The sequence below is a fragment of the Protopterus annectens genome, chromosome 9.part0 (assembly GCF_019279795.1).
Source record: "Protopterus annectens isolate FY-2018-M chromosome 9.part0, PAN1.0, whole genome shotgun sequence".
Classification (NCBI taxonomy): Eukaryota; Metazoa; Chordata; order Ceratodontiformes; family Protopteridae; genus Protopterus; species Protopterus annectens.
The window spans coordinates 1,532,566,780-1,532,592,306 of record NC_056743.1 but is presented as its reverse complement, the minus strand read 5'-3'; the positions used below and the strand labels follow the sequence as shown (position 1 = coordinate 1,532,592,306).

The 25,527-nt window shown below is 41.5% G+C and overlaps 1 protein-coding gene across 2 annotated transcripts in view; it reads right to left on the bottom strand.

Moving 5' to 3' along the window:
* Nucleotides 1-25,527, bottom strand: part of DHX16 (DEAH-box helicase 16) — a 983,432-nt gene that overhangs the window by 698,541 nt on the left and 259,364 nt on the right. The window lies entirely within an intron of this gene.

Sequence of the window (25,527 nt, the reverse complement as noted above, 5' to 3'; positions counted from 1 at the left end):
TTTTTAAAGCTGTCTCGCTATGTTAAACTCCTTTAACATAGCGAGACAGTTTGTAAAAAGCAACGGAGATCTTTGCTTTCTCCATTGCTTTTGCCCAGCTCTGATGTACTGCGTAGGCATACGCATGGGAAGTACATCAGAACTGCCGCAGAATACCAGACAGCTGCAGAAGGGCAGCAAGGAGGCATTATACAATGCTATTATTTAAGAAAAGTAATTATTTTTTTTCTTAAATAATGTCATTGTATAATAGCAATAACCCACTTCTGGGCGTGGGTAATGCTGGATTTACCCACGGTTGGCTTTGTTTGGCCACTCAGGCTTCACCCTCGTGACCAAACCACACCAACCATGGGTAAATCCAGCATTACCACACCCAGGCAGGCGTGGGTTATTGCTATATTCACCAGGGTGAAACTGTAAGGCTGATTATCATAAGAAATACTGAAGGCACTGTAATGCTCACCATGTTGGAGTTACCACACTACAATCCTGCACACTGAAAAAATTCACTTAAAATATGCAGGAAGAAACTGTCCTTAAGGTGGGAGGGATATACAGTCCAAATTCTGTTGTATATCACAAACTATACCCATAGAGCTTTACAGAAATTTTAACAAAAAAGTAATTCCATTACTTCAGATATCATAACAGACCATACAATAATAACTATACAACCTCTCAAATGATGGCAAACATATGTGGTGGATCGTGGGTACTGCAATCAAATCTGTGCATCTCCATGATCTTAACAATTGTTTTTAACCAGTAACTACTGTTAAATGTTTACTTCAAAAGAGGAACTCTGAATTAGTAGAAGTTTACATAAAATAATAGATACATTCCTACTTTATCATCTGATCAAGGGGAAGACCCTGCTTGGTAGGTCTGTGGTTGGGTACATTTCCACCAATCATAATCTGGCAGTTTTGTACAAGATCTCATATTCAGAACATTCATCTATCAGTAGAAACGTATGCTGTGACGAAATGTGCAGGCTATGTAACAGAGTACACCCCCAGGATACACCCATGTCAGAAGGAAGCATCTTCCTGCAAATTGTGAAATAAAAATAAAGACGTGAAATAAAAATAAAGATATGAAACAAATTACCAAGCAAGTAATCAAACACGTACTTGCGCAATTTACGATGAACTCCAACCACTGAGGCTGACAAAGTAAACACCCATTCACAGGGTAATTCAGGGAAGTTATTCCTGACCCATTAAGGAATGTATTGTCATATGCAACTGATACAGTAAGATTGTACCTGTTACACTGAACTTCTAACAGTACACACCATACTGCAATAAGTCAGAGGATAACAGAAGCACAGGCCTTAAGCGACTGACTCATGCAATACTTCCTTAATTCCCAAATATAGTCCTACTGCCAGAGTTGTGGTCAGGGTAATAAAGCCCTAGGTGTGAACCAATGGCAAAGTGATCATGACACAAATGTCTACAAGTGAGTCATTCCAGAAGCAAGCGCTTACAAACACTTCCCTGGCGGAGTTGGCGCTAACAGCAGCACTGCCAATGGCCAATTAGTTGCCTTCCAGTACAAAAAAGCAGTTGGCAGATCTACTAGGAAAGTGTTTGGCAGAAGTCAGGCTTTTTACCTCTGCCGTACAGGGAATAAAAACCTGATCTGTTTCCCTACCTGCTTCAAGTGACACCTTATGTATGCCAGTGCTGATTCAATGTGTGAGGAGCCCACTTGTCCTGGTTTCCACTTCTGCAAAGAAAAATGGGAGGCAAGTAGACTACTTCATAGACTACTCTGAAACAATTTTTGGAAGAAAAAAATGGGTTCATCTTGGAAGGCAGCAGGAGGAGGAGGATAAAAAAAAAAAAAAAGTCTTAAGAACTCCCTGGGTATCCAAAAGACCAAGTGGCTGAATATGTTAGAACCCCATGAAAAGAACGGGAATCTTAGAATTATTTTGAGTAACTTGATACTGTGTAAAAAAGCAGGTACTGTGGCAGTTGTGACACCCAAGGAGCTGGATTTCTATGACTAGCAAACCTGCATTATTTTGAAGTTACTTTGCAACAAAACTCATACTTTGTTGAAGCTATCAGGGAGTGCAAACAGAGGTCACTGAAATACAAACCAAGTTTTTTTTATTATAAGGGTGTTTTGTACTGAAACCAGTGTGAGACATAAAACAGAAGCTAATGACAGCTATTGAGTTAATTGTGCCTACACTTTGTCATCCCTTCAACCGTCAGGGAGCTGTCAGCGAAGATGGGATCTCTGTAGTTAGTTTGCAGAAATGGCAATAAGTACACAGCAGGGAATGCAGAGTAAATTACAAGCAGTTACCTGATACCATACATGTATTCAAGCACAATTAACTATACACTGGGGAGTTACATATCCAGCTTGCCTCACATAATTTTCACCAGTAATACTGCAAACACCACATCATCCTTTTTTTTTTTTCCAAAATCTCTTTATTTCAATTTTCTTTTTTCAAATAATAACAACAATACGGTAACTCAAAAACACAAACAATACAAATACCTATCTAAAGAAAAGACAACAATCCCATTCCGAGAAAATTATATATATATATATATATATATATATATATATATATATATATACATACACACGATATATACACAAGAAGTCACTACATCGTCAAGTAAAGTATAAGAATTCTTATGTTCATTTGTTCTCATAAGGGATAGTTAGAATGGGGATAGTCTATATATAAAATAAAAATAGAAATTTAACCATTTATTTGTATGTTTAGGGAAAATATCTAGTTACACGTATACTAAGAAAAGTGAGAAGAGAAAGTCTGGTTATACTACATTCATTTCTTATTTAAAGGTTAGCTTTTCATGACAATTTGTAGGCAAATTTTATTTGTCAAGAATTATATCTAGCAAGTAACCCCAGTATTTTTGGTAATAGCGTTTGTTTTTTTGTTTTTGAATAAATTAATTTGTGAGATGAGATATATTTGATAGCAAGATTGCTAAACTTTTCCCATGTAATTGGTGACATGACATTCCAATTCTTTGTAATAAAGAATTTAATAAGGGCACACATCATAATAAAGACATTTTAATATTTTTGGGAGTTGATTGATATTAATGTACAATATAGCTGTCTCCCATGTAAGGGTTGATTTTTCATATCCCATCTTCTCTAATCTTACTCTCAAGGAACACCATAAGTTGTGCATCTTAGTACAGTTCCACATGACATGTAAAATATCAGCTGTTTGATCCGGACAATGGGGACATATAAGCAAAAAGTTAGGATTGATTTTATTTAATTTAGATAAGGTATAATACAGATTGTTATTTACCATAATTTGTGTATATAACAGCTTCTTGAAAGGAAAAAATTTGATAGCATTTTCAATGGCTAGTTTCTTATTTTCTTCAGTCAGTGATTGATTTTTCGTTTGCCAATAGTTTGAAAATAATACGGAATTCTGATGTTTTGCACTCATTACAATTTTATAAGTCCTAGAAATTGTTTTCCCTTTAATCGCAAGATTTTCAAGTATTAATTTAACTAAATCTATGTTCTGTAAGTCAGTGTGTATTTGTGAAAATTTAGCATTTATAAGATGATGAAGTTGGTTAAGGATAATTCTATATTTCATAGGAAGTTTGAGTTCAAGTCTCATTTGCCCCATGTAAAGAGTCTTTCCATTGGTATATATCCCATATTGTGTAGTCTTTTATCAGGGGGTAGTTTGTTAGATTTACTGGTTTATTATTTATTAGTAAATTAGGATTTAGATGTAACGGTTGTATAAGTGCAAAAGCGTCAGCTAATTGCAATGATTTAAGTAGTTTCTGTGTTGTAAGAATCATGTTTTTAATTAGTGGGTGTAAATTCTTTGTGTATATGCTAGCCTGGTTTAAACTCAAGAATGGTAAGGATTTGATATTACAGCCAAGGGATTTCAACTGTTCATACCAGATTTTGGTCCACTGGGGTGTCCAATTATTTATATACAAGTCATAGTTTATTATTTGTATTAGTCTGTATACATATACTATAGTAAAGCTTAAAATCAGGTAACCCCAATCCCCCCTCATCTTTGACGAGTACAAGTTTTGCATATTTAATTCTGGTAGATTTGGGATACCATAACAATCTTGATATAGCTTTTTCCATGCAAGGAAGAAGTTTTGGGGAATATTTGAAAAGGTAGCATTTAACTGAAAGAGTATTCTTGGTATAAAATTCATATTGACAACACTAGCTTTTGACAGTAGAGACATATTAATGTTCTTCCATCTATCCATATCGTTTAGAAGTTAGTAGGTTATTGTTTATAATATCTTTGAAGTCTGAAGTAAATATTATTCCTAGATATTTTATCTGGTACTTTATTTTGATCTCACTCATAGGAAAGTACAATTCTTTATGCCCTATAGGACTGAGGGGAAATGTGTGACTTGTTTAAATTTAAATTCTAATTTGAAACTACCGAGAACTCATCAATAACTAAGTATTTTTGGGAGGTCAGTAGTGGGGAGTTGGAAGTATATATTTAAGTCATCAGCAAAGGCAGAGTATATAAGATTTGCATTGTGGATTCTGGGAATATGATGAAAGTTTTTTTGTGAAATAAACAGAAGGAGGGGTTCTAGATAAAGATTAAATAGGTATGGCGAAAGAGGACATCCTTGTCTTGTACCATTGGATAAGAGTATAGGGTTAGTTATAAGTTTATTTACTTGTATAGTGGTAGAAGCTTTCTGATACAGAACCTGGATCATTTTAATGAATTCTTGAGGAAAACCACATAAAGGAAGTATATTAAAGAGAAAGTGTAAGTTTACGCTATCAAAAGCTTTAGTTGCATCTACTGTAAGGGCGTATCTGGGGCATTTATCCTTATTAAGTAGTCTTACAATGGTATCTAAAAGGAGGGTGTTATCACTTGTTTGCCTGTTTGCCATAAAGCCCATTTGTTGTTGGGAAATAATAGAGGGGAGTATATTCTTAAGTCTATTTGCTATAACAAACACCACATCATCCTATCAGGAGTCTTTTGTGCTCTACAGATCACAAGGTGATCAGCCACACAAGATTTTCCAAATGGCTCATGGAATATGAAGAGAGAAATCCGACAGTGAAAACAGGGGAACATTATTATCCATCATATCACTTGCTGAATAACAGAAATCCTCATAGCTGTCGGGACAAAATTCAGAAAAACTAAAAGTCTCCATTTCCTGAACAGTTAAATACAAACTACAAATCTACTTATGTAGATGAAGCTAGATATTCAGATGAAAAAAGTTACAAGGCGGGGTTTGCAGTGTATGTTGGCGATGAGTTACCAGGATACACGTCAGGAAAAAATACTGCCTCTGTTCTAAGTATCACAACTGACAAAGGAAGAAAATGGGAGAGGGATTATATCCGATGACATTTCATATATAGTGACAGCTCTTACCATATATATAGTAGTTTGGAATGGAAGAAGTTTTGTGGACAATAACAACAAGCCACTGCAGCATGCAGACAGATTTTTGAGTTGGGACAACAGCATCCTATCAAATGGTGTGTGTGTAAATTAAAGCATATCAGACTATGGGAGATATATCGTGGAAAATTGCAGATGCTGCACCAAAAGCAGCGACTAAAACAGGAATACTTCATACACCACACCAAAAGTCAGGGTCAGTAAAGTTAATATACACACAGATAATCCCAGTGTTGAAGAATTAACGTTTTTACAAAAGTCTCAGGGTCAAGCAGATAAAGTCAGTAAGTGTAAAATATTGTCACTGTGTGCAGGATTACAGAGTAATTAATGTGTTTGAGACTCAGAGACACCAACATCTGCTGTATGTACCAGCTCCTCTGGTTAAGCAAATGCTAAAAATACACTTACCAAATTTTGGGAAACGTCAGCAGAAAAGCTATGGCCAATAGTAAAAACACAGTTACTGGTATTCAGATTTCAAAAAGTTCTGCAAGAACATAGTAGATGAATGTAATGCGTTTATAGCCAAATCTAATTATGTAGGACCACTGCCTTCTGTAAATGGAGAGTACAGACACTTGCTGGTTGTGGATTTATTTTCTAAGTGGGTTGAAACAATACTGACCAAAAACTTTACTGCAAAAACCATAGTGTCATCTCTCTGGACACACATTTTCACACTGGGGTTGGCCTCAGATAACAAAATCAGAAAATGGTCCAGAATTCCACAGTGAAGTCATGAAACAGATGTGCAGTCTTTTGGGGATGTAGCAGGGACTTCATGCGTCACACCATCCTTGGTCAAATGGAATTGTAGAAAGAATGAAGGGAATCCTTAAAGAGCAGTTAAAAAGGCCTGCCTAGAAATGGGAACCAAGTTCAACATCTAGCAGTATTCTGTTAGGAATCGGAACATCTCCAACTGCTAAGACAGTTATTAAATATTATGAGCTGATGACAGGCAGGCAGATGCCAGTGCATTTTCCACCTGACCTTAAATTCACCAGTTTCTAATCCTAAAGTTACAGTAGCATAGTAGAATGTACGGTTACAGCAACTACAAAAGACTGACAGAAATCAGCATGTTTGCTACAAAGAAGCTTTATTAAAAGTACCACCAGAACTTAACTGTACAGTTACAACCAGAGGAAAAAAGAGTAATGATTAAATGGTTTTCCGAAACAGTTCCCTGAACACTAACTGGGAAAGTCCTTATTTTTCTCATAGTTAAAACCACGGGTGTACATTGTTAGAAAATGAAATGAAAAAAGCACGAAAAGATAAAAAGTGGTATGCCTAGATCAGAGTAAAGTAATTAAATCTGCAGTAACTGATAACTTTTTTAATCTTTGGTTTTAGGAGATTGGGCATCAACATCAACTCCAGAAGCTTGCTAAAAAAAATGAGAAAGAGTAACCAAAATGAAAAACATCTCAGATGTTATGATACTGCAAAGTCATGGGAATATTTTTAGTTTATAGTGTCACAGATTTTTCTATTACTTGTAAAAATGTTAAGTATTTTTTTTTTTTTGTTGCATGGTTATGGATCATTATGTTTCATGCAGTAATGTATAGACTTAAAAATGCAGCTAAATATTTGGAGTTCACCATGATGTTCGCATTTGTCATGTTAATTACTGTAGTATGTAGAATAAGTTATTTCATCCAATCTAGTCAAGTTAAAAGTGTGAAAGAACAGCAAGACAAAAGGTTGTCAAGTGTAGAACTTTGGGTTCCGACAGTTTAATAACTTCCTTACCATGCATTATCCCCCGGATTTGCTATTCCTCCATGCAGGACTAGCTTAGTCCTGCATGGAGGCGGCCGTTCAGGAGCAGGACGGCAGAGTGCCATGCATAGTAATGAGGCTCGCTGCCTGAGCTCCTAATCTTACACGGAGCATGTAAGAGTGCAGGGGGTGTGTCTGAGAGCAGAGCTCTCAGAATATACATGCCCCAGTAGTGAAGAACAGCAGAAAGGGGTAAGAAATGAGCGAGACGGCTCATAGGTGTCCGCATATCCCTACCAACCGTCCCCCTCATGTACAACAGCAAAAGTATACAAAATAAAATGAACAAACCCATTTATTTTATTTTAAAAATCTGATGAAAGCTAACCATAGGTTCGCGGGTGTGCCCATTGCTTAGCAATGGTTAATGCAGCTTAAATGGCTGAAGAGGATAACAAGGAAGATGTATGCAAATGAAGCAGCATAGCAATAGTGTAGTGGGCAGAGCATTCGCCTTACGAGCAGGCATTCTTGGTTCAAGTCCACTGCAGCACATTCCATTTTCTATGGCAAAGCAAGTTATGACTAATATTTATGTTGCATAACCCACTAAATAATATATTTATGAACTGGAGTACTGCAGTAAATGCACATGTGAAGTGTCAGTAGTCAGTATCATAATGAATAAAGCACTAGTAAGCAGGTTTAAGCACCAATAAGCAGTTATAAGTATATTTAAGCACTAGTAAGCGGGTTTAAGCCCTTTTGCGCGGGGGTAAGCAATGCGCACACAGGTTAAGTAATTCTGAAGCTAACTCTTTGTAAGCAGATGTAACCAGAGGTTAGCATTGCTTACTCTCGCTTAAACTCACTTACAAATGCTCAAAAGTGCCTTAACCACTTTGTATCCAACGGCCATTGTTCTGCCCATCAACAAAATAAACAGCCATGCAGGTCTCGAACTCAGGACCCTACACACTACAATCACAGGAGTTAACCATCAAGCCATCACAGAAGTACAGAAGAATGAGGTATCAGCAAGCAAGAAAAGTACAGTTTTGTACCTACCATAAATGTAGATGTTCTAGTGTATATACTGCTGCAGTCATCACACTTGGGTTATCCTGTCGTCAGGCGGTCCCCGCAGTCGGACGAATCCCAAAGCCTTGGTCCGGTGTCGGTTGTCGTTGCTTCTTCCCTGACGTCAGTGCGACAGGGGTATATAAAAGAGGCACCCGACGCCATTTTCTTCAGTTTTTCTTGCCCCAGATGTCAATTGCCCCCAACTAGGAAGGCAATACAATAGCTATGCAAAAATACCTTAGTAGATAAACAATAGTACTAGCTGTTAGCAAATACACCATATAGACATGCATCCAACTGACTGATGTACATGGAGCTATAACTAACACCCTGGTATGTAGAGGGGATGGTGGGAGAGTAACCTGGACTGCAGCAGTACATACACTCGAACATCTACATTTATGGTAGGTACAAAACTGTACTATGTTCATCGTGTTATACTGCTGCAGTCATCACACTTGGGTTGAATCCCAAAGCTATGGATGGGTGGCTGCTACTAAACTGGGTTAGGCGAAGCTAGGATGCCCTGCAGTACTGCAGTGGCAAAACCAGCTCTGGTTTTTGAGTATAAAGGAAGGTGGTAGTGCTTGGTAAAGGTGTGCACTGAACTCCAAGTAGCTGCCTCCAGAATGTCCTTGGTTGGAACCCCCCTGAGAAAGGCTGCTGAGGTTGCTGTAGCCCTGGTAGAATGGGACCCAATATTAACAGGCACTGCTTTCCCATGGTGCGAGTAGCAAAAGCGGATACAATGTGCTATCCATTTGGAGATGGTCCGTTTTGAAATAGCCTTTCCTTGTGAACCTGCAGCATAGGATACAAAGAGTTGGTCAGTTTTTCTGAAGGTCTTTGTCGTATCTAAATAGTAACGTAGCTGTCTGTGAACTTTCCAAAGAGTGATGGAGTCTTTCTCCTTTATTCTGGGGGTTTGGATAAAAGGTGGGTAAATGAATGGTCTGATTCAAAGCCACACTGGATACTACTTTTGGCATAAAGGTAGGGTTAGTTCGTAAAGAGACCCTGTCCTGATGGAAAATGATGAAAGGTTCCACTGCCATAAGTGCCTGTAGTTCAGTGACCCTGCGTGCTGAGGTAATAGCCAGCAACAAAGCTGTTTTCCAAGACAAGTATTGTAGTTCTGCTGAGAATGCTGGTTCAAAAGGAGGCAGTGTTAATTTTTCTAAAACAAAGTTCAGGTCCCAAGCTGGCGTTGGGGGTTTTCTGGAGGGGTCTTATATTCTTAGCCCCTCTGAGAAACTGCCTTAGTAAAGGGTGCGAGAAAATTGGAGGATCCATATTATATTGAGCTGAAATGGCTGAAGCATGGATCTTAATGGATGAGAATGAAAGGCCTTGGTGTAGCATCTCAGTTAAGTATTGCAGTATTTGAGGAATGTTAGGTATCCAAGGATTTTGGCCTTTAGCCTGGTTCCATGCACAAAATCTTTTCCATTTGTCTGAGTAAGTTTTTCTGGTGCTGGGTCTTCTGGCCTCCAAAATGACATTCTGGATGTCCTTTGAGAGAAGTGTTGATTGATAATTCAAGGTATTCTCCATGCAGCTAAATTTAAAGTTCTGAGCTGGCTGTGAAGTATCAGAGAGTTTTTCTGAGTCAGCAGTAGTGGGAATTGAGGCAAGATCCATGGAGGGCTGTGAGTCAAGTTCCTTAGTAATGGGTACCAGTGCTGGCAGTCCGGAGCAATGAGGATCATTTGTGGTCTCTCTGATCTGACTTTCAATAATACCTTGGTCAATAGAGGTAGTGGTGGAAAGGCATAGACTGTCAATGCTGTCCAACTGAATGATAGGGCGTCCACTTTCCAGGCTAGGGAGTGATAAATCCTTGTGCAAAATTTCTGTAGTTGGCAATTGTTGGGGGAGGCAAACAGATCTATGTCTGGACATCCCCACCTTTGAGTTATCATTGAAAATACTTGTGGGTGTAGTCTCCACTCGTGAGGATCTACCATATTTCTGCTTAATTCGTCTGCCAATATGTTTTCCTTTCCTGGCAGGAATTGTGCTTGCAGTTGTACTTGGTAAGTCAATGCCGTGTTCCACAAGGTCACTGCCTGTCTGCATAAAGGGTAGGAGTGTGTTCCTCCCTGTTTGTTTATGTACCACATCACTGTGGTGTTGTCTGAACTTATTAGTAGTTGTCCTGGATGCAAGAGGTCCTTGAAAGCTTTGCACAGCTAGCATCTCCTTTCGGTTGATGTGAAGATGCATTTGTTTTGCAGACCATTTGCCCTGTATGCACTGTCCTGCCATGTATGCTCCCCAGGCGTAGTCTGAAGAATCTGTTGTCACAGTTTGGTTTGCTGGAGGTAAGACGAAAGGAAGACCCTTGTTTGACATGCTTGAGCCCACCATAGGAACTCTTTTTGAAGGCATGGAATGAGAGGTATACTTGATTCGAGGCTGTGCCTGTGTTGAGACCATACACTTTTCTGGTATCATTGTAATTTCCTGATATGCAGCTTTGCATATGGGAGTAGTTGAATGCAGGATGCCATGAACCCCAATGCCTGCAGGATTTTCCTTGCAGTGAGCTGGGTAAAAGTTGCCATCTTTTTGAAGTACTGAGTCAATTGTTGTTGTTTGTCTGGTGTGAGATAAGCCATCTGGGCCGTTGTATTTAAGCTGGCACCCAGGAATATTATTTGTTGCGAGGGTATTAGCTTTGACTTCTTTTTGTTTACTGTGTACCCTAGGCAACCAAGCAGCTTTATTACAAATGCCAGATGCTGTAATAGAATGTCCTTGCTGTCCGCTTGGCTCAGGCAGTCGTCCAGATATAGGTAAATTTGTATTCCTCGTTGTCTGCAATATGCAATTACTGATGCCAGGCATTTTGTAAATACTCTGGGCGCAGTAGATAAGCCAAAGGGCAATGCAGAGAATTGATAATACGTTGTACCTGACAAAAATCTGAGGCATCTTCTGCAATCTTGTCTGATAGGGACATGCAGGTATGCCTCTTTGAGGTCCAACGGTACCAGCCAAGACTCCTTGCCCAGCATGGGAAGAAGCTGCTGAAGTGTGAGCATTTTGAATTTGGGTACCTCCAGTTATGTGTTTAGAATTGAGAGGTCTAAAATGGGCCTCCAGGCTTTGTCCTTTCTTGGGACTAGAAACAGTCGAGTAAAAACCTTGACCTTGCTCCTTTGTAGGTACCTTTTGAATTGCTTTCATATCCATGAGAGCTGAAATTTGCGTTTGTGCCTCTGCCCATTGGTTTGGAAGCAGATTTGGCATGCCTCTTATCCGTGGTAAAGTGTGGAAATGAAATCTGTAGCCTCGGGTAATAATATCCAGAACCCATTTGTCCTTTGTTATGATGCGCCAATTTTGTGAAAATAAAACCAGTTTTCCTCCCAAAGGTGCTGCCAGGGCAATTTTGCTTGGCAGGCGAAGAGGGAAGTCATTGTGTTTGTTTCCCGAAGGGTTGAGATCTTTCGTCTTCCCCCTCTTTGAGATGTTGTTTGCCATTGTCTAGGCCTGAAAGAACCTTGTGGCTGGCCTCTGTCCCTTGGGCGTCTGTACCTACCTCTTTGGGGTCTGTCTGATGCAGGAAAGGACCAGTTTTTTGATGGCCAGTTTCTGCTGAAACAAGGAGGTTATACCTGTAAGAAATCTTTAACTGTTTGCATAGATTTTGCCTTTTCTTCCATTTACTTTAAAACTTCCTCTGCTTTGACACCAAATAACAATCTTTCTGCAATGGAGCATCCAATAACTTTGCTTTGACATGTTCTGGTAAGGCTTGTTCTTTAAGCCAAGCATGCCTACGTATTACAGACCCTGAGACAGCTGCTCTACATGAGGCTTCCAATAAATCAAAACCACACTGTAAGGTATGCTTTCCCACCTGTTCTGCTGCATGCAACAAATCCTGCATCTCTTTGAAATCAGGTTGATCTGTCTGAGGGATCATTTTCTGTTTTAACTGTGTAATCAAGTACTGTTGGTATTTTAGCATGTGGAATTGGCAGTTTAAGGCCCTCATGGCCAAAGTGGCAGACGTATACACTTTCTTTCCCCATCTTTCTAATGCTCTGGAATCTCTTTCAGAAGGAAGTGGATTCTTAGCAGTAGAGGCCTTAATCCCTTTGGGACCCTAGGAAATGGTTTCTGGGTCTGCAGTAGGACTTTTATATAGAAACTTATGAGTATCAGGAACTCGGTAGTATCTGCCTGGTTTAGCTGGTGCTGGAGGTAAGGAATCTGGGTTTAGACTAGATTCGGAGTAAACATCATCCAAAATGTCTAAAACTGGAGGAATTGCTAGGGGTCTATGCTGTGGAAGAAGAAGAAACTCACGGAGTCTTTTCTTAGAGTCAGAGTAATCTTGGCCTTCCCAGTGGAAGTGTTCCCTCAAGGTGTGTAAAGTTTCTCCAAAAGAGTAGTCTTCAGGGGGTGAGACAGAGGGAATGGACTCTTCAGCATCTGAGTCTTCATAAGGAGGGAAGGAGTAATCCTGATCCTCAGAGTTGCCTGAGGAAATGGATGCTTGGTCAGAGGAAGGATAATCTTCCTCCAGTCTAGGCCTTTTGTTAGGTGGGGGTTGTGATCCCCTGATAAGGGTAATTAAATCCTCAGCCATCTTAAGCATCTGTTTTTTAGGCATAGGGGCCTGTGGGGGGGGGGGTGTGGACCTGGCTTCCTAACTTTCAAGGGAGCTTTAGCATAAGATTTAGTAGAGATAGTTGTTGGTTTGAAGACACCTTCAGAAACCGAAGGCCTATCCAAAATTTCCGGATCACCGTCAGGGCTGGCGTTCGAGGGGTGAGGTGGAACTGGTTCCTGAGGCCCAGCTGCTTCGGTCTGGGTGGCCGTCAGAATTTCTGAATCAGCGGTAGTCAGGGGCTGCGTAGGCGCCTCGCTGAAAACCGGAGAACCGGCGTCAGGCCTGGCTGAGGCCTCGGTAACTGGTCTTGACTGTCTGCCCTTATCCTTGCATTTTTTAATCATTGCTGATGTCGGGTGCTCCGACGGCATGCTCTAGTTAAATTTTCGGCCAAAATAATGCTGGGCGAAATTTGCCCGACGCTTAATAGTATGTTTGTTGAACCTAGCACAAAACCGACAACCAGAGACGTCGTGGTCTGGGCCTAGGCAAGGAATACAATAAGAATGAAAATCCTTATGAGGTATTTGCTTCCCACAAGAAATGCAATTATTAACTTTGTCAGACATCGGTCTGAGGCAAGAAAAGTTTCCCCAACAGGGTACTTAAATTTAGAGAAGACTTCGGGCTGAAATTCGATTCGAAAATCTCAGGAGCTGGCCGACCGGCACTTGCGAACTGCTTCTGCTTCAGGCACCGCGCGGCAAGAAAGACTGAAGAAAATGGCGTCGTCTGCCTCTTTTATACCCCTGTCGCACTGATGTCAGGGAAGAAGCGACGACAACCGACGCCGGACCAAGGCTTTGGGATTCGGCCGACTGCGGGACCGCCTGACGACAGGATAACCCAAGTGTGCAGCAGTATAACACGATGAACATCTGTCCTGTTTTCCAAACTGCTCAGAATATCAAAGCTTCATAAAAAATGTCTTAATATAAAAACATTGTCATATTGTTGTGATTTGAATGTTATTTTAGTGCTAAAAAACAATTAATATTAATACATTCGTTCAGACCAGGGCCTCTGTCTGCTACCAAACTGATCTGCCACAATGACTCCTTGCATTCTAAAATCAAATTGGTGTTCCCCATATAATCCACTTGTTGAACATAATCTATGACTGAAAAGGTGAACTTTTTGAAGTTCATACAGTAAATAGCATGCCTAGCTAAAGCATTGGTGAAGTTATTTTTTTTAATAGCAAGTGTGTGCTTGTATATTCTATGCTTTAAGCATCTAATGGTTTTTCCTATATAGTAACTAGGACAAGAGTCACATACTGCCACATAAACTATGTTTGTACTCTCACAGGTAAACCATCTGTGGACCCAAATAGTCCTTTTAAGATGTGTAATAAATGTACTAGATGTATTGCTTACATATCTACATTGTTTTCACTTCCTACAGAAGAAAGTACCGCAAACACTGTTCACATCAGTCAATGCTTAAGTGTGCCCCCCCCCCCATCATTTTCCAAAATGTTTTTGACGTTCATAATTCTCAAAGTCGTACCTTAGGGACTCCTGCCTCCTTTTAGAAATTTTGAGGGACATTAACCTCACCCATGGTGATTTTTACTTTGCATCTCTAGACGTTAAATCACTGTATACATGTATCGACCAAGGTGCTGATATAGAATTTCTGAGAGATTACCTTAACGGGTACACTGACTTTACACACAGTAAAATAGAGACTGTTTGCAGACTTATTGGTATAGTTCTTGACAATAATTTTTTTTTAGTTCAACCAAAGATATAAACAGTCCTCAGGGGTGGCTATGGGGGCAAGTGTGGCCTCATTTTTGCCAACCTTGTAATGGCCATGTGGGAGGAGAGATATTTGTATGTACATCCACAAAGGTCCCACATTATTGTATATCAAAGATTTATTGATGATTTGATATTTCTGTGGACTGGTGATGAGTGAATTTGAGTCCTTTGTTAGGGACTTGAATCACACCACAGACCTTTTGGAATTTTCTGTGGGAAGTTTTGGTAGGACCATTAATTTTTTTGGATATATATATTTGGCTTTTGATATGTTCAGTAACACTTTTGTGAGTAAGATTTATAGGAAAGATGTTTTTGTCAACCAATATTTGCACAGAGATCGCTTACATCCTAGGCATATAAAGAAAGGGGTGATTAAGGGGCAATTTATCCACCTCAGTAGACTTGCATCTGATGTTTGTTTGTCTTTCGGCTTTTCCCGGTTAGGGGTCGCCACAGCGGAACTCTGGTCCGCTAATGATTGGCAGTAGATTTTCACGAACGCCAAGGTGCCAGCTCGACGTTCAACCTTCAACGAAGGCACGCCCATTTACACATGTCTTTCGAACGTCCACCCAACTGCGGGGAGGACATGCAGACTCCACACAGAAGGCACTCCCCACACTCTAGCCGAGAATCGAATGGGAGAACCTCTTGCTGTGAGGCAACAACGCTACCAGTGCAGACTTGCATCTGATGATGACACTTTTTTTCAAGAGGTCATCATGTTGACACATTTTTTTGAACAAAGAGGGTATGACCAGCTTTGGTTAACCAATATACACAAGGAAGTGTTTATTCTGAAACAAAATGCTGCCAAACCCATCATCTCGGGGGTTGATGATGTAAGTAACAACAGGAAAAAGGACAACACAGTGTTCACTATTTCTTTCCCCATTGTCAATGAGATAGTTGTCATCAAACACATAATTAAGGACAATTGGAAGGTTTTGATGGGGAATACGGAACTCATACAAATAGAACCCAATTTCACCTATAAGAAAATTAAGAACATCAAAAACATTTTCGAAAATAAAGGGGGGGGGGGCGACATTTCAGCATTGACTGATGTGAAAAGTGTTTGTGGTACTTTCTCCTGTAGGAAGTGTAAACAATGTAGGTATATAAGCAATACATCTAGTACATTTATTACACATCTTAAAAGGACTATTTGAGTCCACAGATGGTTTAACTGTGAGAGTACAAACATAGTTTATGTTGGCAGTATGCAACTCTTGTCCTAGTTGCTGTATAGGAAAAACCATTAGATGTTTAAAGCGTAGAATATATGAACACACACTTGCTATTAAGAAAAAGGACTTTAATAATGCTTTAGCTAGGCATACTATTCACTGTGTGAACTTCAAAAAGTTCACCTTTTCAGTCATAGATTGTTCAACAAGTGGATTATATGGGGAACACCAATTTGATTACAGAATACAAGGAGTCATTGTGTCAGATCAGTTTGGTAGCAGACAGAGGCCCTGTATTAATATTAAGTGTTTTTTAGTACTAAACAGTAAACAAGACAGTTTTTATTTTTATGGTATGATTTTATACCTTTAATTTAAAGTATAGTACAGTTGTGTACATTTACCATAAATGTACATGTTCGAGTGTATTCACTGTTGCAGTCATTACATTTGGGTTATCCTGCTGGCAGGTTGCCCTCAGTCGGCCTGAATTCCAAAGTCTTGGGTCCTGCATCGGTTGCTGTCACCTCTTCCCTGACGTCAGGTCCTCAGGGGTATAAAAGATGCAGCCGACGCCATTTTATTTAATTTTTCTTGCCCCAGATGTCAGGTGCCCCCAAAAAGGTAGGCTAAAAATATGTAAATAAAACATACATACACCAAAATAAGCTTTACCTTCATCTATAAGAAAATACACCACCTAGGTTGCATAGATTAGAAAAGTAAAGATAAGTTCCAGTAAAAATAAGGGGGATGGCGGGTGGGTAACCTGGACTGCAACAGTGAATACACTCGAACAGCTACATTTATGGTAAGTGTACACAACTGTACTATGTTCTTCGTGTTTCACTGTCGCAGTCATTATATTTGCGTTGAGTTCCAAAGCTATGGTTGGGGGGCAGGAGCTAAACATCATTAGGAGCAGCTACGAGGCCCTGGAGAACTGCAGTGGCAAAGCCTGCCCTGGATTTAGAGTAAAGAGGCAGATTGTAATGTTTTGTAAACGTATACACTGAACTCAAGTAGCAGCTTCCAAAATGTCCTTGGTTGGTACTCCCCTGAGAAAGGCTGCAGAAGTGGCTGCAGCTCTGGCTGAATGTGGCCTAATGCCCTTAGGCACTGGTTTGCCATGCTGCGAGAAGCAGAAACGAATGCAGTGACTTATCCACTTTGAAATAGTCTGCTTGGAGATGGTCTTTCCTTGTGATGCTGTGGTATATGCCACGAGTAATTGCGCTGTCTTTCTGAAAACTTTAGATTTGTCCAAATAGAATCTAAGTTGCCTGTGTACGTCCAAAGAATGCAGAATTTTCTCCCCCTTGTTCTGTGGATTTGGATAAAAGGTTGGCAAATGAATTGTTTGGTTAAGGGCTACACTGGATACCACCTTAGGCATAAATGTAAGGTTTGTTCTCAGAGAGACCCTGTCTGGATAGAAAATAATATAGGGTTCCACAGCCATGAGAGCCTGTAGCTCTGACACTCGTCTTACAGACGTTATTGCTAGGAGCAGAGCTGTTTTCCAAGATAAGAACTTTATGTTTGCAGTAGCAGCTGGCTCAAAAGGCGGTAAGGTGAGTTTTTTCAACAAATAATTGAGGTCCCATGCAGATATTGGCATTCCCCTTGGAGGCCTTAAGTTTTTGGCTCCTCTGAGGTACTGCCTTAATAAAGGATGAGAAAAGAGTGGTGGCTCTGTATTGTAATGAGCCGAAATGGCAGAGGCATGGATTTTAATTGATGAAAAAGATAGGCCTTTGTCCAGCATCTCAGTTAAATATTGCAAAATCTGAGGAATATTTGGGACAGCTGTATCAGTTCCTTGAGCTTGGTTCCAAGCGCAAAATCTCTTCCATTTCCCAGCATAGGATTTTCTAGTACTAGGCCTTCTGGCTTCTAAAATGACATCCATCACAGCTTTACTGAGAGGTGTGGTTTGTATGGCTACATTATCTGCCATGCTGCCAGGTTTAGGGTCCTGAGTTGGCTGTGCAGAATCTGATTGTTTTGCTGGGACAGTAGATGAGGTATTTGAGGTAAGGTCCAGGCTGAGCATTGGGACAAGTTCCTTAGGATCGGATGCGAGTACTAGCGTGGCCAGTCTGGGGCAATCAGAATCATTTTTGGTTTCTCCTGTCTGACCTTTAGGAGTACCTTGGGGAGGAGAGGAAGTGGAGGAAAGGCATATACTGATAGGTTTGTCCAGTTGAAAGATAAGGCGTCCACTTTCCATGCTTGTCTGTGATAAGTCCTTGTGCAGAATCTTTTTAGTTGATTGTTTTGAGGAGAGGCAAATAGATCTATGTCCGGGCGTCCCCATTTCATTGTTATCATGCTGAAGACTTGTGAATCCAGGTGCCACTCATGGGGATCCATGAGGTTTCTGCTTAGTTCGTCTGCCAGAGTATTTTCCTTTCCTGGCAGGAATTGTGCCTGCAGATGAACTTGGTAAGTCAATGCTGTGTCCCATAAAGCCATGGCTGGTCTGCACAAGGGGTAAGAATGAGTGCCCCCCCCTGCTTGTTTATGTACCACATGACCGTGGTGTTCTGTCTTTATCAGTAGTTGTCCTGGATGAAGTAGGTCCTTGAAGGCTGTCAGGGCATTTTGAACAGCTAGCATCTCTTTTTGATTGATATGTAGATGCTTTTGGTTTGTGGACCAGGTGCCCTGAATGCCTCTTCCTGCCATGTGTGCCCCCCAGGCATAATCTGATGCATCTGTCGTTAGGCTCTACCTGGCTGGGGGTAGTGAGAACGGCTGTCTCTTGTTTTGGTGACAAGCCTTGGCCCACCATCGAAATTCCTGTTGCAGGCAGGGAATTAGAGTAATCATTGTTTCCAGGCTGTGGCAATGTTGTGTCCAAACACTTTTTAGGTACCATTGAATTTTCCTCATATGCAGTCTTGAATATGGAATTAGTAAGATGCAAGATGCCATGAAGCCCAAAGCCTGCAGAAATTTTCTTGCAGATAACTGGGCCTTTGTTGCCATTTCTTTGAAATAGGTAGTCAGTTGCCTTTGTTTGTCTGGAGTGAGATAAGCCATCTGGGCAGTTGTATTTAAGCTTGCACCCAAGAATATTATCTCTTGAGAGGGTAATAGTTTTGATTTCTTTTTGTTGACTGTGTACCCTAGGCCTGTTAAAGAGTTTACCACAAAAGTCAGATGCTGTAGTAGAATGTCCTTGTTCTCTGCTTGTATGAGGCAGTCGTCCAAGTAAGGATATATTTTTATTCCTCTTTGTCTGCAGTAAGCAATTACTGGTGCCAGGCACTTTGTGAAGACCCCGGGCACAGTAGATAAGCCAAAGGGCAGTGCAGAGAATTGGTAAAGCTTTGAGCCAGCCTTGAACCTGAGGTATCTTCTGCATGACTGTCTGATTGGGACATGCAGGCATGCCTCTTTTAGTTCTAAAGTCACGAGCCAAGCCTTGCTTCCCAGCATGGGCAGAAGCTATTGTAAGGTCAACATCTTGAATTATGGTATATTCAGGAAAGTGTTTAAAATAGATAGGCCCAGTATTGGTCTCCATGCTTTGTCCTTTCTGGGTACCAAGAACAGTCTTGAGTAAAACTGTTGTCCCTGCTCTTGCTGTGGTACTTGTTGAATAGCCCTCATGTCCATGAGAGCTGCGACTTATTTTTGAGCCACTGCCCATTGATTTTTTGGCAGGTCTGGCCAACCGTTTGCCCTTGGCAGAGTATGGAAATGAAACTTATAGCCTTGTGACACTATGTCTAGTACTCATTTGTCCTGGGTTATAATGTGCCAATTTTGAGAAAAAAGTGCTAGTTTTCCCCCTAAGGGTGCTGCCAGAAGATAAGTGCTTGGCACAGGCAGGGGGAAGTCATTGGGACTGTTTCCTGTATGACTGTGATTTGTCCTCTCCACCTTTGGAGGTAGAAGCACTCCACTGCTTAGACCTGTAGGATCCTTGTGGCTGTAATCTGCCTCTAGGGCGTCTGGATCTCCCCCTTTGAGATCTGTCTGAGACTGGAAAGGACCAATTCTTTGTAGGCCAGTGTCTGCTAAATCTAGGTGGCTGTACCTGTAAGATAACCTTGACCGTTTGCATAGATTTAGCTTTGTCCTCCATTTTCTTTAACACCTCTTCTGCCTTAACACCAAACAAGGCATCATGTTGTAAAGGAGCATCTAATAATTTTGATTTAACATGGTCAGGCAGATTTTGTTCCTTTAACCAAGCATGCCTCCTAATGACAGAACCCGTAACAGCAGCCCTGTAGGAGGCCTCCAGAGAATCAAACCCACATTGCAAAGTATGCTTTCCAACTTGTTCAGCTGCATGCAATAAATCCTGCATTTCTTTGTTTTCTGCACATTCAGAATTTGCCATCATTTTCTGTTTAAGCAGTGTCATGATATATTGCGGATATTTGAGCATATGAAACTGGCAATTTAAAGCCCTTATAGCCAAAGTAGTAGATGTGTAAACCTTTTTCCCCCCATCTATCCAGAGCCCTGGAATCCCTGTCAGAGGGGTAGGATTTTTTTGCAGTAGAAGCCTTGACCCCCTTTGGACACTGAGAAATAGTTTCTGGGTCTGCAGAAGGGTTTTTGAAAAGGAATTTATGAGAGTCAGGGACTCTGTAGTATCTGTCCAGCTTAACAGGAGCTGGAGGTAAAGAGTCAGGGGCCAGATTAGACTCCGAGAACACATCATCTGCAATGTCCAACACAGGTGGGATAGCTAGAGGCCTGTGTTGAGGTAGTAAAAGGAAATCTCTGAGCCTTTTCTTAGATTCTGAAAAGTCTTGACTCTCCCAGTGAAAGTGCTCCCTCATGGTATGCAAGGTTTCCCCAAAAAAGTAGTCCTCAGGAGGAGAAGCTGAAGGAATTGATTCTTCAGCATCAGGATCCTCACAAGGGGGAAGAGAACATTCCTGATCAGAAGAGGAATCAGAAGAAATGGAAACCTGATCTGAAGATTCATAGTCTGTCTCTTGCCTAGGCCTCTTATCAGGAGGGGGATGGGTACCCCTGATCAAGGTAATTAAGTCTTCGGCCATTTTGAGCATCTGTTTTTTGGGCATGGAGGCCTGTCCTTGTGACTGGTGAACTTGTTTCTTTGCCTTTAAAGGTGTCTTAGTCTTTGAAGTCGGTTTAATATATAATTGTTTAGGTCTGAATACACCCTCAGAAGCCGATGCCTGCTCAGCGGCTCCGGACCCACCTGAGGGAATAGTCTCCGAGGCTCCAATACCTTGAGTTTCTAGCGGCCTGGCCGACTCCACATGGGAGTCGGTAGCGGCTTGAGACTCTAACTTAGCTGACATCAAGGGCTGCGAAAGCGCCTCACTGGGAACCGGCGACTTACTTAGGAGAAGTTTCGTCGTCGGTTTTGGACCTCAGTTGCCTGCCCTTTTCTTTTTCTTTGCATTTTCTGTGAACTCCGGTAGTCGGATGTCTATCCAACGACATTGTATAATTAAATCTTCGCCGAAAATAGCTTAATGCAAAATCGTACCGACGATTAATAGTGCATTGGTTAAATCTAGCAGAAAACCGAAAACTAGCAACGTCGTGGTCAGGGCCTAGGCAAGGAATACAGTAAGAATGAAAGTCCTTATGAGGTATTTGCTTCCCACAAGATATACAATTATTAACTTTTTCTGACATCGGTCTGGAGCAAGAAAAAAAAGTTTCCCCAAGGGCAATGCTAGAACTCTAAACCTCAAAATGCACTCTCTCGAGGCACTCCTAAAAATGGAGAACATCGATATCTGTGCACTAACTGAGACCTGGTTCAAGGCTCCAGAGAGCACCCCTGCAATACCAGGCTACAACTCTTACCACACTTTTTGGCCACCAAAGCAGGACCGAAAGACTAAAGGTGGAGGAGTGTCAATATTCACCAAGGATATTCACACCACCAGGCTAGTTGCCCAACACAATGCGTCTGAAATTCTCCAGGTGCAACTAACACTATAAGACTGCAATCCAAATTGTAGCTTCCTACAGATCCCCCACCATACCCAAAGATTCTCACTACACCTTTCTAAACATACTGGAAAATATTAAGATAGAACCAAACACTCTAATACTGGATGATTTTAACTACCCTGCCATTAACTGGGAAAACTACTCGTGTACCAACACCTTTGCCCAACAGTTCTTGGAATTCATAAATTCTAACGCCTTGGATCAATTAATCCATAGCCCACCAGGGGCTCCAATATCTTAGACCTGATCATTACCAACATGGGAAATCGATGCTCCACACCTATGGTCACCCCCTCGTTAGTCAGGTATGACCATAAGGCTAATCACCCTTAACATCCACATCCCACCTCCACCTCCCAGTAAGGAAACCTCCACAAAAAAACTTCTCCAAAGCCAACTTCATGCTACTCAAGTCAGAAGTGACAAACTTCATGACACCCAGGCAGACGGGAACTGAAAGTTCAACTGCTGAATCCTATACTAAGGCACTGTATGAGCACATCCACTCATGCATGAATCGTGCCATCCCAAATAGAACCCAGATGCTCTCATCCAAAAAAAGGAAACCAATCTGGTGGTCCCCTGCCATAAACAAACTTTACAACAAAAGGAAGAAACTGTTGCAGAAAAGAGGAAAATCCCAAGATGCAAAAAACTTCCTTACCAGCCTCAGTAAGAAACTGAGATCCCTCATAAAATCCTCCAAAGCTAGTTACGAAAATAAAATTGCCAAAGATTCCAAAGACAACCACAAGGCATTCTATAACTATGTCAAGAATCTAAATGGCAATGCTCAGATCTGCTCTGAGCTAAAACAGAATGGCATTAAATATACTGATCCCAAGGATATTGCCAATATCCTGGCAGATCGATTCAGTGCCAACTTCACCCCCCTCTCACCCCCTAAATGGCCAATCTCAATACTGGAAGATTTCCAAATTCCGGTAATAACGGCCACACAGGTAAAAAACGCACTCTCCAAAGCTAAGAATACAGCATCCATGGGACCAGATGACATCCCGGGCTGTGTACTGCATGAACTACAATATGAACTGGCACCCCACCCAAGTGTCATGTTTAATCATAGCCTCACCTCAGGTTTCGTGCCCACTGAGTGGCAGAGCTACAGTTATCCCACTCCACAAGGGGGGATCCACCTTGGATCCCAGAAACTACCATCCCATTAGTCTGACAAGCCTTATCTGCAAGGTCATGGAGCGTATTATCATGGAACTTATAAACAAAGACATTGGCAACCTTCAAACACTGGACCCCACCCAGTTTGGGTTAGTGAAGGGCTGATCTTGTCTCCTGAACCTGACTGACTTCTTCGAATCAGTCTCCAGAGCCATGGACAAGGGTAAGGTGGTCCACACAGCCTATCTAGACCTTGCCAAGGCCTTTGACACCATCCCCCACTCTGGAATCATAGATAAACTTACTAAGCTGGGCATTAATCCCTATGTCACCCAATGGGTTGATTACTGATAGAACCCACACTGTAAAAGTAGCCGCCTCCAAATCCAGCTCCAGACAAATGACAAGTGGAGTACCTCAGGGTTCAGTCCTGGGACCGCTCTTGTTTGGCATCTACTTCTCTGAAGTACAGGCCAACACTAATGGACTCTGGATAACAAAGTTCGCAGATGACTGCAAACTGGGAGCCATTATTGAATCCCCAAATGATGTGGATACTCTACAAAAGTGGTCTCACCTTCGATATCCACATCGCCACAACAGTCAGGAAATCCTTCTATGTGGCACACCTCATCACTAAGGGCTTTTCATCCAGAAAAAAGGAGGTCATTGTCCCACTGTACTTATCCCTCATTAGACCCATTATAGAATACAACACCCCGTTTTATGTACCTCTCAAGACATCTGCAACAACTGGAATGGCCGCAGAAATACCTCACTAAAAGAATCACAGGCCTAAAGCAGATGCCCTACGCTGACTGCCAAACTCCAGCTATACTCTGTCGCACATCGTCTACTCAGAGGCGATCTCTGCTTAACATACAAGGCCATGTCAAACCCAGAGCTGTTGGACATGCTACACAAAGAAATTATAATCCCTCAGAGCCACATGCTCCAGGGATCTAACCCTTGTCATCACAACAAACAAAACATGCTGGAGGGATAGGTTCCTGACCCAGAGACTCCACACACACTGGAATGGATTGCCCATACATGTCAAGCAGAGTGCCTTTTTGGTCCTCTTCAAAAGGAACCTTGACGATTGGATGGGAGAAAGGAAATTCACCCCGGGGATCACGCCACTCGCCCTGCTAGACAGGGGTCAAGGGAAGTAAATAGTGTGGGGAAAAAATAGCCAGGGAACTGTTATGGCTAGGCTTGTATAGGCCCTAGGGCTGATAACCTATGAACCTATGAACCAATGGGGTACTTAGCTCTTAATGAAGACTTCGGATCTGAAACTCGAACACGAAAATCTCAGGAGTCGTCTGACCGGCACTTGCAAACTGCTTCTGCTTCGGGCACCGTGCGGCAAGAAAGACTAAATAAAATGGCGTCGGCTGCATCTTTTATACCCCTGACGTCAGGGAAGAGGCGACAGCAACCGATGCAGGACCCAAGACTTTGGAATTCAGTCCGAATGAGGGCAACCTGCCAGCAGGATAATCCAAATATAATGACTGCAACAGTGAAACACGAAGAACATAATGAAAATCATGTGATGTAACATAAGAGGTGTGTTTTGAGAGGTTAACTTTTTTCTGAAGAAGTTCATGAAGAATAAATTTGAACGAAAGTACTAAAAAATTGTGTTCGCTCCTTCATTCCATCTACAGCTTTTGGTTTGAGTTTCATTTTCCAGTTTGTTGTGTGCTTATAAGGTTTTGTATCAGCAAACAAGTCTTTAACATAGTAAAACAAAACTGAACATGTGAAAGGAATCAGTATACACACATATGTGCCTTAACCCACTACATAACATAAATATGTCATCTGGAGTACAGCAGTAAGCCCAGAACTCAGGTGCAATTGTAATAGGTTCATAGGTAGATACTAGGCTATCTGTCCAAAGGCATTTATAAGCCTAGCTGGAAAGTGTTGGCTTTCATTGCCCCCTTAGATTAGTTCCCTGTGCCTCTGTCCAGCACAGCCATTGAAGTGATCCCCGGGGTACTCTTTCTGTTTCCCATCCACTAGTTAAGGATTCACTTGAAGAGGGTTAGCGAGGAGCTCTGCCTAATGTAGACTGGAATCCTGTTCCAGAGCAAGGGAAATCTCTGGGACAGGAATCTATCCCTCCAGCATATCCTATTTATCCATCAATTCTGGGCTGGACATGGCCTTGTATGTCAGGCAGAGATCACCTCTGAATAGGTGGTATGCAACCGAGTACAGCTGGAGTTTCTTCAGTCGAGCTGCATAGGGCATCTGTTTGAGGCCAGTGAGCCTCTTGGTGAGGTACTTCTGTGGTGTTTCCAGCTGTTGCAAGTGTCTTGTAAGGTACATCCCAAATGGGGCGTTCTTTGCACTCTATGATGAGTCTGAGGAGTGATGCGTAGAAGGGCACAATGACCTTCTTTGATCTGGATGCAAACCCTTTTGTGATTAGATGGGCCACATAGGACAGAGTGTTGGAAGTCCCCAATAAAACACAAGGACCCCAATACAGTGTACATACACATGAATCATGGATAACAGGCATAT